Genomic DNA, 15,162 nt, shown 5'->3' on the forward strand with positions numbered 1-15,162 from the left:
CGTGGAATCTCTTTATTGTCAATAACATACAAAATTCTGTCTAAAGCCCTACTAAACCGTGCAGAACCTCAGCTGGATTCAAAACTAGGCGAATACCAAGGTGGGTTCAGAAAAGGTCGATCTTGCGTAGAACAAATCCTTAACTTGAAAAACTCAATGAAATATTTACATAGTACTTCAAACAAAAGTTATGGCATCACGTTTGTCGACTTTAAGAAAGCCGAGAATCCCTTTTTGAAGTATTAGCAGAATTTGGACTAGATCAAAAGACAACAAACATCATAAAAAAAACACTCACGGAGACCAAATCCAAAGTAAAATTTATGGGAGAATTGAGCACAGAATTTGAAATAGACACAGGAGTACGACAAGGGGATGTATTGTCCCCAGTGCTCTTCAATTGTGCTCTTGAAAAAGTTGTTAGAGAATGGAAAAAAGCAGGTGCACCAGCACACAGACTGGGACCAAGACATAAGGGCATAGAATTACACTGTTTAGCATTTGCTGATGACATGGCACTGATCGCACAAGATATTACCGATGCACAGAAACAGCTAGAATTATTACAAGAACAGGCAGCTAAAACAGGATTACAAATTTCATTTGAAAAAAGAAAATTTATGACTGACGTCAAAGATGCACCTTCTGATCTCAAAATTGGTAATAACTACATCTCTCGAGTAAAAGAATTTAAATATTTAGGTGAATGGATTGCAGAAAATTGTAATGAAATCTGTCAGATCAAGAGTCCAGAAAATGGAGACGGCGTTTCAGTTAACAAAAAACATTTAAAACAAAAAGAGTCTCTCGTGGAACTGCAAAATACGACACTACTCAACAGTAATTAGACCCGAAGCTCTCTACGCATCTGAGACACTAAACCTTCAACACAGAACACTAAAAGAGGAATTAGAAGTGAAAGAACGTAAGATAATGAGGAAAATCCTAGGACCAAGAACTAAAGATGGGGTACATTATCCAAAACCCAATGCAGAAATATATAAAAATATCTCCAAAATAACAGACACAATGCGCATGAGAAGAATCCAATTCATGGGGCACTTAGAAAGAATGGACTCAAACAGGTTAACGCACAAAATCCATACATTTTTAAAGAACAAAACTACAAGACCGAACTGGTACAAACAGACGGAAAAAGACCTGAGAGAATTAGGGTCTCAAAATCTACATGATAGAAATGAAATCAGAAAAATCACAAACACACTGGGTTTTGAGGAAGAGGAGAGAAAAACTAAGCGACATACATGGTCTACGCAACGAAAGCTAGCCCATTCGTTGTTTATGAAGGAATACTGGGCGAAAAGTAAGGCCAACAAATGTTGATAACGCGTGGTCCTAAGTGATCCATCCGCGAAGAAGAAGAAAATAGTGTAAGTAAAGTAAAAACTAAATATAAAACAAGACAGGGACTCAGTCCCATCACTCTCAAATGATCGTTGTGTACTCTTCCCGCTGCGCAGAGCTCTGCTTGGAAACTACGCTGACATAAATGACCGATGTCTCGCCCAATACGCGCCAAGAATGCTATTGTTTCTTTAAGTTATGGCACTCCCACTTCCGTTGATTTCATCTCTGGTCAAGCCCTGCCTATAACATTAATTTGGGCGAATAGGCCCGGTCCCCCTGTTAGTGAGACACTTGGGAGGCAGTTGAGATGCAGTGGGGTTCCTGCATATTTGTCAGACGAGGAGCGTATGGGTGCAGCCTTGTGAACACGAATTTTGTCACGGAAGGAAAGTGTCCACAGCAAACTCATCATGAAGACGTAGAAGGAAGGGCAAACACTCAGTCGTTCACACTGTTGAAATAAACATCCTGGATCATTTTCATGGTAACACAGGACACCCCATGGACACCACAGAACCCTTTTGTCCGGAACGACACATACTGTGAGTTAAGCACCTCTTTGGGCTGTCGGTGTACTCAGCGTCCTCATCATCAAAGAAGGACAAAATTGCTACGCATCAGGCCATACTACACACCTTCAGTCAGCTATTGTCTAGTTTCTCAGCCCTTTGCCCCTAAGTAGATGAGTGGCTTTATCTGACGCTATAAGTAATGGTCTTTTGCGAAGTAGACTCCACCTGGCCATTGCATGGAATGTTCACTCGGAAACTGATTCAAATGAGCCTGCGCACACTAAGAGTAGCAACTCCTGCGGAGCTTCAGGCAGATGGTTTTTGTTTTGTCCACACTGCTGAAGACGAGGAGCAAGTGTCATAACCAATTTCAACAGAAACTACACTCGGAGGAAGAGGGGTCAAAATAAGCGAACAGGTGTCTCGGCCTCTCTTACATACCCGACCGTTTCCGACAGAACTATGTTCAAAGTTTTATAGGTACCTTATGTGCCTTTCCGCGAGTTATCGGTTCCGTCGAAGTGGTGGTACACTAGCTAGCATCGGAACTTTGTAATTTTGAGACACTGCGTTCGAAACCCGAGTATTACATTAATTTTTGTTTTTCATTTATCTACCTATGTCTATGGAAGATTACTAAACCAAATTTTTACCGATGCATATCAAAATAACGTTGTTCATATTTGTCTACAAATTGTATGTCTGGTGAATGAATTAAAAAAAAGAAAATAAGAACAATAAGTGAATGAGAAAATTATTTCAAATTGTTTACTGTGAAATTGCTGTAATTTATGTTGATTCATAATCGAATGCAAGTGACAGTTTTCGGAAAAGTTATCCGTTTTGAGCGATTTTTGGCGAAACTATTTGCCAACGCACGAAACCTTCATTAATGTTAACGACATTTCTTTCCAGAGTGAGATTCGTGCAAAGAAATGTCACTGTGGCGAACCTGCCTTCGCTCGGGTGTTTTGCATATTTAATCCAAAGAAAGTAATTGTAAATGTGTTTATTTCATTTAGAGCATGGTACAAAATTTCATTATGGTATTGAAAGACGTGCACTTCATTCACCATTCAGTGCTCGTATTTCATATTTCTAATCCCAGCATTCTGGTATTCGGTAATACAGGGTGATTCAAAAAGAATACCACAAATTTAAAAATGTGTATTTAATGAAAGAAACATAATATAACCTTCTGTTATACATCATTACAAAGAGTATTTAAAAAGGTTTTTTTCACTCAAAAACAAGTTCAGAGATGTTCAATATCGCCCCCTCCAGACACTCGAGCAATATCAACCCGATACTCCAACTCGTTCCACACTCTCTGTAGCATATCAGGCGTAACAGTTTGGATAGCTGCTGTTATTTCTCGTTTCAAATCATCAATGGTGGCTGGGAGAGGTGGCCGAAACACCATATCCTTAACATACCCCCATAAGAAAAAATCGCAGGGGGTAAGACCAGGGCTTCTTGGAGGCCAGTGATGAAGTGCTCTGTCACGGGCTGCCTGGCGGCCGATCCATCGCCTCGGGTAGTTGACGTTCAGGTAGTTACGGACAGATAAGTGCCAATGTGGTGGCGCTCCATCCTGCTGAAATATGAATTGTTGTGCTTCTTGTTCGAGCTGAGGGAACAGCCAATTCTCTAACATCATTTTCATCACTCGTTCTCGGCCGTCCAGAACTTTTCCCTTTGCACAAACACCCATTCTCTGTAAAGTGTTTATACCGACGTTTAATACACCACCTATCAGGAGGTTTAACACCATACGTCGTTCGAAATGCACGCTGAACAACTGTCGTCGATTCACTTCTGCCGTACTCAATAACACAAAAAGCTTTCTGTTGAGCGGTCGCCATCTTAGCATCAACTGACGCTGACGCCTAGTCAACAGCGCCTCAAGCGAACAAATGTACAACTAAATGAAACTTTATAGCTCCCTTAATTCGCCGACAGATAGTGCTTAGCTCTGCCTTTTGTCGTTGCAGAGTTTTAAATTCCTAAAGTTGTGGTATTCTTTTTGAATCACCCTGTATAATAATTCAGGCAATATTAATAATTTCTATGGGTTGCCTAATTTATTTGACGATGTTTACAGTTTGTCTCACACTGATCTGTGAGAGGAGCTTGGCGGTAGGAATTTTCTTTATTTATGGGCGAGGACAGCAGTCTTCCTAGCAGCCGTGATGTCTTCCCATTTCCCATCCTTTTTCCGGTCGCCAGAGTAGCACGTGATGTCGTTTGAAAGTTCAGTAGTGGCCATAGTTTCTCCTGTTCTCAGTTCCCCAACCTGCCTTACCAACCTTGTAACTGCTTTTTCTGCTCGATTCTAACGTCGCGACGCCGCCTCCCTGTGAGATTCCAGCCCTCTGATTGGCCAGTTCATTTGCGCTCCCGTTTTTCGCGGGTGGGCGCCAACCGCCCTCCCTCCGCTGGTGGATAGTGGACAAAGGGGCAGTAATGGCAGTTCTAGTGCGACAGTGCCGGAGACCGGAGGTGCTGCTTCCAGGAGATGAAGTTCGGTAAGCATGAGCGCCGACGTGCACTGTAGCTTCGCGCCCTGCGGCCCAGAGGGAACCTTATAGGTCATTTTACTGATGTGCGTTCCTTAAATGACTGTAGGTTTTCCTTGTACAGTTGGGCATAACGTGCAAGACGTGTTGGTTAGTCACAGTAGCTTGCAGTACGGCACTAAAGTGTATACTTTCATGATTACTTTTCAGCTTCGTCTGGCAATAGCTCTTTCAGTTCTCCCGCGCAAAATTCGACTCAGAATTTAGGTCTTCCTAGCTTGAAAACTTGTGCCCTTTGTCCTACGCCACGTGGTGAGTATCTGGCGCCCCTTCATGTTTCGTTAACGTAGTCGGACCGCGAGCCAAAGTTATCTAGTATCGCCTGTATGAATAGTTTCGCGTCATGCCGATTTTATCCCTTCAGCACAGGAGGCTACCTAGCGATTCACTCCCAGTAGCATCTTTCTTAGTCTTTGGCTGATTCATGGTGCATGCCTGCAACCCCTTCCTGTAGTAAATTGAACCCCATTTGATAATACGGCGATCGTTCCTAAAATCCCTTTTCTCCTGCTATCGTGGCTTATTGTGAACGTACGTTGCGGCAGGCTGCTGAAATCAATTCTTTCTTCCCCCACCCCCATTTGATTGTATTATTGTTCAATATTCATCTGTTAAATAAATGAGTCCTTTAATCTTTACGTTCTCCCTTTCATTACGTGATATCATACTTAGTGTCACAGTAGAATAACGCAGAACTATAACGGTTGCTATAAGGTCGCGCAGGTCTCGGACCTTTAATGATAGGACAAAGAATCGATATTGCGCGCCTGGCACGATCATTGCATGCATGGCGCCGATAATAGAATAATAATTTTCAATTATCTCCCATTGATAAACTGGGAAGTGTTCACGGCTCAGTGTGAGTGCGTGAGCACTAACTCCACTTGATGTGGTGATATGGTGCAAGTAGTGGCACCTGTTTTACCTTTGTTGGTTTAGACAAAATTTCAAAATTACAGCCCCCTTCAGCAAGGGATAGTAACCTGTACAAATAAAACGAGCCACCGCTTTTAGTATCTTCAAAATTGTGGATTTGGCGCATCTTTTAAGTAGTGTGTATTTCTCGTGAACGTCGCCACTTCAGGTTCAAAATGGTTCAAATGGCTCTGAGCACTATGGGACTCAACTACTGTGGTCATAAGTCCCCTAGAACTTAGAACTACTTAAACCTAACTAACCTAAGGACGTCACACACATCCATGCCCAAGGCAGAATTCGAACCTGCGACCGTATCGGTCGTGCGGTTCGAGACTGTAGCGCCTTTAACCGCTCGGCCACACCGGCCGGCGCCACTTAAGGGGCTAACAAGTATTTTGTTCCGTAAGCTTATATCTACCGCATTCATATTACCCACCAATGAAGCAAATCGTAAATTTGGACTGTAAAATACGGTAACTATTCAGTGTCTGGAGACAGGAACTAATTTCCTAAAAGCAGCACGTGTTGTCACAAACTTGAGCGCAACGTGTCCCCTGCAAGAGTGAGTCCTTGGCTGTTGTCTCTCTCTCTCTCTCTCTCTCTCTCTCTCTCTCTCTGCATCTGGCCGCTTCCTTTGCTAACTGCATCTGGGCGCATAGACGCAACGAGGTCAGCTGTCTGGCGGCGGAGCAATTTTTGTCGAGTGCAGCGCAGACGCTGCGCCGCAGCTGCGACGGCGACGGAAAGTTGAAATCGGGCGTCGCCGTAATTTGTCGACGAATTAGAGGCGGCCGGGTGGGTGCAGGGACGGCGGGTGGGTGGGAGGGGTGCTACGTTCGCCCCCCCCCCCACCACCACCACCACCGCAGCCCCTCTCCATCTGGTGGTAGCGAGGCCGCGCCCTGATTACTTTGCGGCGCAGAGGTGTGGCGCCACAACGAATGCAGACGGTGACTCGGGTAGTTCTCTCAGCACTGGGAGTGACACACAAAGTAACTATAAGGGGCGACCGAAAATAAGAAATAGTGTGAAAGATCACACTAACTACTAGGGAAAGTATTGAATACGTAGGAAATATATATCAAAATTATCCATTAGTTATTGTTGGAGACTTCAATCTGGCATCCATTGACTGAGAAAATTACACGTTTATCACACTGGGCACAAGCAAAGACTCGTGTGAAGTTATTCTAGGAGCGCTCTCAACATACAAATGGTTGAAATGGCTCTGAGCACTATGGGACTCAACTGCTGTGGTCATAAGTCCCCTAGAACTTAGAATTACTTAAACCTAACTAACCTAAGGACATCACACACATCCATGCCCGAGGCAGGATTCGAACCTCCGACCGTAGCGGACGTGCGGTTCCAGACTGTAGCGCCTTTAACCGCTCGGTCACTCCGGCCGGCTCTCAACATACAACCTTGAGCAATTGGTTACAAAACCAACTCGAGATGGGAACATATTAGATATCTTGGCGGCAAACAGACCTGATCTTTTTGAGGAAGTAAACTAGAAGAAGGTATTAGCGACCATAATGTCGTTGTGGCTTCTGTGTCAGTGGAAGTTACAAAAAAAAAGCAAAGAAACAGCGTAGAGTTTTCTTGTTTGGTAAAGCTAATGAAAGTGTCATCACTGGATATCTTAATTGGTCAGCTCCAAGCATTCGCCGAGGGACACAAAGATAACGAGCATCTTTGTTCGGAATTTAAATGTATCATGCACCACGTGCTAGAGAAGTATGTGCCTAGCAAAAATATAGGGGATTGAAAGGATCCACCTTGGTACAACAAACATATTAGGAAGTTGCTAAGAAGGCAGAGACTTTTGCACAGTCGTTTTAAACTTAGTCACTGCCCCGCTGACAAACAGAAATTATTTGAAATGAAAGCAGCTGTCAGAAGGTCAATGAGAGTTTATTTTAACGAATTTGAAAGCAATATTTTAACTGCAGATTCTAAAAATAACACCAAATAATTTTACGTAAAATCTATGAACGCTACAAATAGTTCAATATCTTCTCTTTATGACTGTACAAGTAATGTAACTGATGATGATAAACAGAAGGCCGCAATTATAAACCTAACTTTCAAAAATTCGTTTACGGTAGAGGACTGCAGAACCATTCCCCCTTTCAATTATCGAAAAAACGCAAGGATGGCTTACTTAGTGTTTAGTGTATGTGGGATAGTAAAACAATTAAGATCCTTAGACGCCAGGAAGGCATCTGGCCCAGATGGTATCCCCATAAGACGGTTCTGCGACAATGTGGGCTGCAGATTCCTCGACTTGCGCCATAGGGTGGTGGGGTTTCGGGTTCCGCTGGATAGGTCAGGAGTCCACTACACGCAACAAGCGGCTACACGGGTAGCAGGGGTTGTGTGGCGTGGGCTGGGCGGTTTTTTAGGTTAGATGGCCTCGGGCAAGTGCAGAAAGGGCAACAGCCTCAACGGGTGCGGGGCAAAGTCAGGACATGCGGGGACCAAGCAGCAATCGGTATTGTAATTGTAAACTGTCGAAGCTGCGTTGGTAAAGTACCGGAACTTCAAGCGCTGATAGAAAGCACCGAAGCTGAAATCGTTATAGGTACAGAAAGCTGGCTGAAGCCAGAGATAAATTCTGCCGAAATTTTTACAAAGGCACAGACGGTGTTTAGAAAGGATAGATTGCATGCAACCGGTGGTGGAGTGTTCGTCGCTGTTAGTAGTAGTTTATCCTGTAGTGAAGTAGAAGTGGATAGTTCCTGTGAATTATTATGGGTGGAGGTTACACTCAACAACCGAGCTAGGTTAATAATTGGCTCCTTTTACCGACCCCCCGACTCAGCAGCATTAGTGGCAGAACAACTGAGAGAAAATTTGGAATACATTTCACATAAATTTTCTCAGCATGTTATGGTCTTAGGTGGAGATTTCAATTTACCAGATATAGACTGGGACACTCAGATGTTTAGGACGGGTGGTAGGGACAGAGCATCGAGTGACATTATACTGAGTGCACTATCCGAAAATTACCTCGAGCAATTAAACAGAGAACCGACTCGTGGAGATAACATCTTGGACCTACTGATAACAAACAGACCCGAACTTTTCGACTCTGTAAGAGCAGAACAGGGAATCAGTGATCATAAGGCCGTTGTAGCATCCCTGAATATGGAAGTTAATAGGAATATAAAAAAAGGGAGGAAGGTTTATCTGTTTAGCAAGAGTAATAGAAGGCAGATTTCAGACTACCTAACAGATCAAAACGAAAATTTCTGTTCAGACACTGACAATGTTGAGTGTTTATGGAAAAAGTTCAAGGCAATCGTAAAATGCGTTTTAGACAGGTACGTGCCGAGCAAAACTGTGAGGGACGGAAAAAACCCACCGTGGTACAACAACAAAGTTAGGAAACTACTGCGAAAGCAAAGAGAGCTTCACTCCAAGTTTAAACGCAGCCAAAACCACTCAGACAAACAGAAGCTAAACGATGTCAAAGTTAGCGTAAGGAGGGCTATGCGTGAAGCGTTCAGTGAATTCGAAAGTAAAATACTAGGTGCCGACTTGACAGAAAATCCTAGGAAGTTCTGGTCTTACGTTAAATCAGTAAGTGGCTCGAAACATCATGTCCAGACACTCTGGGATGATGATGGCATTGAAACAGAGGATGACAAGCGTAAAGCTGAAATACTAAACACCTTTTTCCAAAGCTGTTTCACAGAGGAAGACCGCACTGCAGTTCCTTCTCTAAATCCTCGCACCAACGAAAAAATGGCTGACATTGAAATAAGTGTCCAAGGAATAGAAAAGCAACTGGAATCACTCAACAGAGGAAAGTCCACTGGACCTGACGGGATACCAATTCGATTCTACACAGAGTACGCGAAAGAACTTGCCCCCCTTCTAACAGCCGTGTACCGCAAGTCTCTAGAGGAACGGAAGGTTCCAAATGATTGGAAAAGAGCACAGGTAGTCCCAGTCTTCAAGAAGGGTCGTCGAGCAGATGCGCAAAACTATAGACCTATCTCTCTGACGTCGATCTGTTGTAGAATTTTAGAACATGTCTTTTGCTCGAGTATCATGTCGTTTTTGGAAACTCAGAATCTACTATGTAGGAATCAACATGGATTCCGGAAACAGCGATCGTGTGAAACCCAACTCGCTTTATTTGTTCATGAGACCCAGAAAATATTAGATACAGGCTCCCAGGTAGATGCCATTTTCCTTGACTTCCGGAAGGCGTTCGATACAGTTCCGCACTGTCGCCTGATAAACAAAGTAAGAGCCTACGGAATATCAGACCAGCTGTGTGTCTGGATTGAAGAGTTTTTAGCAAACAGAACACAGCATGTTGTTCTCAATGGAGAGACATCTACAGACGTTAAAGTAACCTCTGGCGTGCCACAGGGGAGTGTTATGGGACCATTGCTTTTCACAATATATATAAATGACCTAGTAGATAGTGTCGGAAGTTCCATGCGGCTTTTCGCGGATGATGCTGTAGTATACAGAGAAGTTGCAGCATTAGAAAATTGTAGCGAAATGCAGGAAGATCTGCAGCGGATAGGCACTTGGTGCAGGGAGTGGCAACTGACCCTTAACATAGACAAATGTAATGTATTGCGAATACATAGAAAGAAGGATCCTTTATTGTATGATTATATGATATCGGAACAAACACTGGTAGCAGTTACTTCTGTAAAATATCTGGGAGTATGCGTGCGGAACGATTTGAAGTGGAATGATCATATAAAATTAATTGTTGGTAAGGCGGGTACCAGGTTGAGATTCATTGGGAGAGTCCTTAGAAAATGTAGTCCATCAACAAAGGAGGTGGCTTACAAAACACTCGTTCGACCTATACTTGAGTATTGCTCATCAGTGTGGGATCCGTACCAGATCGGGTTGACGGAGGAGATAGAGAAGATCCAAAGAAGAGCGGCGCGTTTCGTCACAGGGTTATTTGGTAACCGTGATAGCGTTACGGAGATGTTTAACAAACTCAAGTGGCAGACTCTGCAAGAGAGGCGCTCTGCATCGCGGTGTAGCTTGCTCGCCAGGTTTCGAGAGGGTGCGTTTCTGGATGAGGTATCGAATATATTGCTTCCCCCTACTTATACCTCCCGAGGAGATCACGAATGTAAAATTAGAGAGATTAGAGCGCGCACAGAGGCTTTCAGACAGTCGTTCTTCCCGCGAACCATACGCGACTGGAACAGGAAAGGGAGATAATGACAGTGGCGCGTAAAGTGCCCTCCGCCACACACCGTTGGGTGGCTTGCGGAGTATAAATGTAGATGTAGATATGTTGACTATGCTACAAATATTGCACCATTCTTACCCATGATCTATCAGAGATCATTGGAACAGCGGAAAGTTCCACGGGACTGGAAGAAGGCAATCTATTAAAAGGGTAGAAATCGGATGCACATAATTACCGGCCAATTCCACCGACATCGATTTGTTGTAGAATCATGGAATATATTTTGTGTTCGGACATAATGACCTTTCTAGAGTCTGAGAAGCTCATCTACAGAAACCAGTACGGTTCTGGGAAACAGCGGTCATGCGTGACAAAGCTGGCTGTCTTTGTGCATGATATACAACAGGCTGTAGATACCGGGTCCCTGGCTGATGCCATATTTCTCTACTTTCGAAAGGCGTTCGACTCAGTTCCGCACTGTCGCTTGCTCCAAAAAGTGCGCGCATATTGTCTATCCGATGACATATACGGTTGGATAGAAAGTTTTGTAACAGGCAGAGAGCAGTATGTCGTCCTGAATGGGGAGACTTCAACATGCGTAACTTCAGGTTTGCCCCAGGGCAGCGTAATAGGCCCGCTGCTTTTTACGATTTACGTAAACGAACTGGTTGATGGTACTGGCAGCGGCAATAGACTGTTTGCCGATAATGCTGTAGTCTACACGAAAGTTGGGAACAAATTAATGAGGTTTTGTAGAAAATAAATGCGTGGTGTAATGACTGCCAGTTATTTCTCAGTATTAGTAAGTGTAATCCACTACGTATAACAAGGCTAAAATCCCCATTAATGTACGAGAACAAAATAAATGCCCAGTCTGTGGAAGTGGTAACATACGTCAAGTATGTGGGTGTGACTATTCGAAATGATCTCAAGTGGAATGATCAAATTACACATGTAACGGGCAAGGCGAACTATAGATTACGGTTTATTGGTAGAATCCTGAAGCGACGCAGTCCTTCCAGAAAGGAAATTGCTTACAATACATTAGTTCGTCCAATCTTAGACTATTGTTCGTCTGTATGGGACCCTTACCAATTGGGTCTGATTCAAGAGATTGAGAAGGTCCAAAGAAGAGGACAAGATTCGTGACTGGTACGTTTAGCCGTCGCGAGAGCGTTACAAATCTCATAGAAAGTTTGAAGTGGGACACACTTGCAGACAGACGACGCGCTAAACGGAAGGGACTGCTCACTAAATTCCAAAATCCGATCTTCGCCGAGAATGTAGAGCATATATTATTATCACCAACTTTCAAATCGCTCAACGATCACCATTTAAAGACAAGGGAAATTAGAGCTCGCACTGAGGTGTTCAGAGAGTCGTTTTTCCCTCGCGCGATCCGCGTGTGGAACAGAGGGGCGGAAATATGACTTTGGCGCGAATTGTGCCCTGTGTCACACAACGCTTGGTGGCTGGCGGAGTATATATGTAGATGTAGATGCAGCCTACATGTCGATGCTTATATATCCTCGTCGGTATCGCAATGGGTTGCATATACGCTGCTGCAACGCACTAAAATGGATACTTCTTGAACACAAACACTCTAAGACAGAAAAGAACGTCGCACCATGAAGGAGTTATGCAAACTGGTCACTCATAATCAAACAGCTATGCGAAATTCTAAACTTTGACGGTCGATGGGTGAATGGGTGACGCTGTAGCGTAATTTCACTTTGCAGCTGGCAAGGACAGTAATCAGGGGACATGTCGACACCAAGGCATAAAGCTTTTGCGAATCTCATTCCGTGTACTCAGCTGGACAGCGCGCAGTTTGACTCAAACAAGCTGGCTGGAGTTAGCTCGACATTCAAAGGTGGTGACAGGAGTGGGTGAACCATGGTTGAACACAGCATCAAGAAGAAAGCGATCCATCTAAGAAGACGAGAAAACGTGAGGACCGAGCAATCGTCTGAAAGGCACTCACAGTTCCAAAGTCATCATCATCAACGACACGTTGAGCAACTGGTACTTCAGTGACTACAGGGACCATTAATAGGCAGCTCACAGAAAGAGGGCTGAGCTCAAGATGCACCTTGCGCCGAGTACTATTGACCTCCGTACACCAACAAGCACGTTTGCAATGGTGTCCTGCAGATTCGACCTGGAATCTCATTGGTTGGAGCAGAAATGTCTTCAGTGATGAGTCCAGCTCCGAACTGAGCCCCGATGATGAGCCAAGACGCATCTGGAGGCGCTCCAGACGGCTGTGGGGTATCAACCGGATTGTCGCACAGCCAGGACTGATGGTCTTGGGTGCCATCTCATTTCATATCAGAACCCTTGAGTTGTCATCAGTGGCACTTGGGGGCGGGTCATAAGGACACACTGAAATCACAATAGTAATCCGTTGTAGTTGCCACTCACTTTATTCAATAATAAAGCATTATCAAATCACAATAATAAAGGCGATTGCCTTATAAAGCCAGATCACTAGGATAAATGACGAACAAAGTTTTTTAACTAGAACAAGCCCCATGAAACTTGAAAATTGAATATAACTAGTTAAACTAACTCAGATAAGCTTCATTACTTAGGTGGAACTGGCCGGCCAGAGTGGCCGTGCTGTTCTAGGCGCCACAGTCTGGAACCGAGCGACCACTACGGTGGCAGGTTCGAATCCTGCCTCGGGCATGGATGTGTGTGATGTCCTTAGTTAGGTTTAATTAGTTCTAAGTTCTAGGCGACTGATCACCTCAGAAGTTAAGTCGCATAGTGCTCAGAGCCTTTTTTTTTTTTTTTTTTTTTTTTAGGTGGAGCTAATATCCGCACGATTCCTATCAGAATTCTAATTACTTCGAGTCAGCTAAAGAATGCATTAAGCGACAGAACACAGATCTTGTAAGAGTTGGCTAACCAACTTTCCTAAATGATTCACTACTCCTAAGAGCTTTATTACAATAAAAATCACTTCCACGACTAAGGAGGTGCTTTAGTTTGACCAAACAAAGTTTCTAGTTCACTTAACTCAGTTGATTAATCAACAATGTTGTTAAAATCATTACTACTAGAACATGACCATATGACAATAGCCCCTAAAATGAGGCCGCTTCAATATTGCGTGTGAATTAGTGATAGACGCGAGCACACCAAAGGATTGTAATCAATACAAGAGATCGACGAGACAACAAACGAAATAGAAATGTACTCAAGTTGTGGTGTCACCGCCAGACACCACACTTGCTAGGTGGTAGCTTTTAAATCGACCGCGGTCCGCTAGTATACGACGGACCCGCGTGTCGCCACTGTCAGTGATGGCAGACCGAGCGCCGCCACACGGCAGGTCTAGAGACAGATCCTAGCACTCGCCCCAGTTGTACAGCCGACGTTGCTAGCCATGGTTCACTGAGAATTACGCTCTCATTTGCCGAGACGATAGTTAGCATAGCCTTCAGCTACATTTGCTACGACCTAGCAAAGCGCCGTATTCAATCGATATTGAGATTCTATTAATGTATCATCAAGAGCGATGTTCTACAAATGTGGATTAAAGTTAAGTATTCCAGAAGCTACGTACTTTTCTTTATAGCATTCATTACGTATCCTGTTTCAGACCTCACGCCAGCCTGCGTGAGTTTAAGCGCGTGCCTTTCGGCTTCCTCTCATTGTGTCTAGGCTGTCTTGTCTAGACACAACACAAGTTTGCACTACAATTGAATTTCAGGCACCATAACTCTTCACGGGAAGTATGGAATCACAAGACAGTAACAGTATAACCTGGGATGTAAAAAGGAGGGGGGAGGGGGGCAGGGCCTTAAATATCACTCTGCCACCGTGGTACTCTGCTCCCAGTTTGCTCGCGTCGACCACTGCCAATTATCTGCAACACAAAACACATCAGCGGCGGACAATATTCTAAGGCATGAGATACACAATCTTGTCTAGAGAACAGGTGACCAATACTTTCAATGAAATCAGCCTCCGTGAGTTACTTGGCCAGTCACGGCCCGTAAAATTTGATTAATCAGTTCGCAAAAGGACCACTAAAATAATGTCTTTAAGTTAAAAGACAAGAACTATCTCGGCACACATTTAAACGCCATACTACAATAATGAACTACAAGATAGGACGGAAGAAATATTTGGGCATGGCTTGGAACGCCACACACCGACTTACGCACTACTCGTTGCACTTTGAGCTACGTATTTAGCCATACTTCATGTCGCTATGTTGGACGTAGCCACACTTCCTTAAGGGGCTCCGGAAAGGCTCAAAATCATGAAAAGTTCAATTTTTACTTTTTTGCGTTTTCTGAATCTGCAGACTATTACCTTTTAATAGATATACAATTTATTCAATTCCGAAGACTACAACTATTTTTAAATTTTTTTTGAAATGTGTTCTACATGGGCGTGACCCACTGTGGCGCTGTTAAACTGCTGTCAAATGGTGTTATTATTAACGTCCGTGTTCATCAGGTACATTTTAGTGATGTGAGATAAAGTATGTGTTGTGGCTAACCTGTGATGGTTCAATATATATCGCTGATGTGATTGTCGATTGTTTCATGTTTATTTACTCTGTCGTTATCTCGAAAATATT

The sequence above is a fragment of the Schistocerca cancellata genome, chromosome 1 (assembly GCF_023864275.1).
Source record: "Schistocerca cancellata isolate TAMUIC-IGC-003103 chromosome 1, iqSchCanc2.1, whole genome shotgun sequence".
Classification (NCBI taxonomy): domain Eukaryota; kingdom Metazoa; phylum Arthropoda; class Insecta; order Orthoptera; family Acrididae; genus Schistocerca; species Schistocerca cancellata.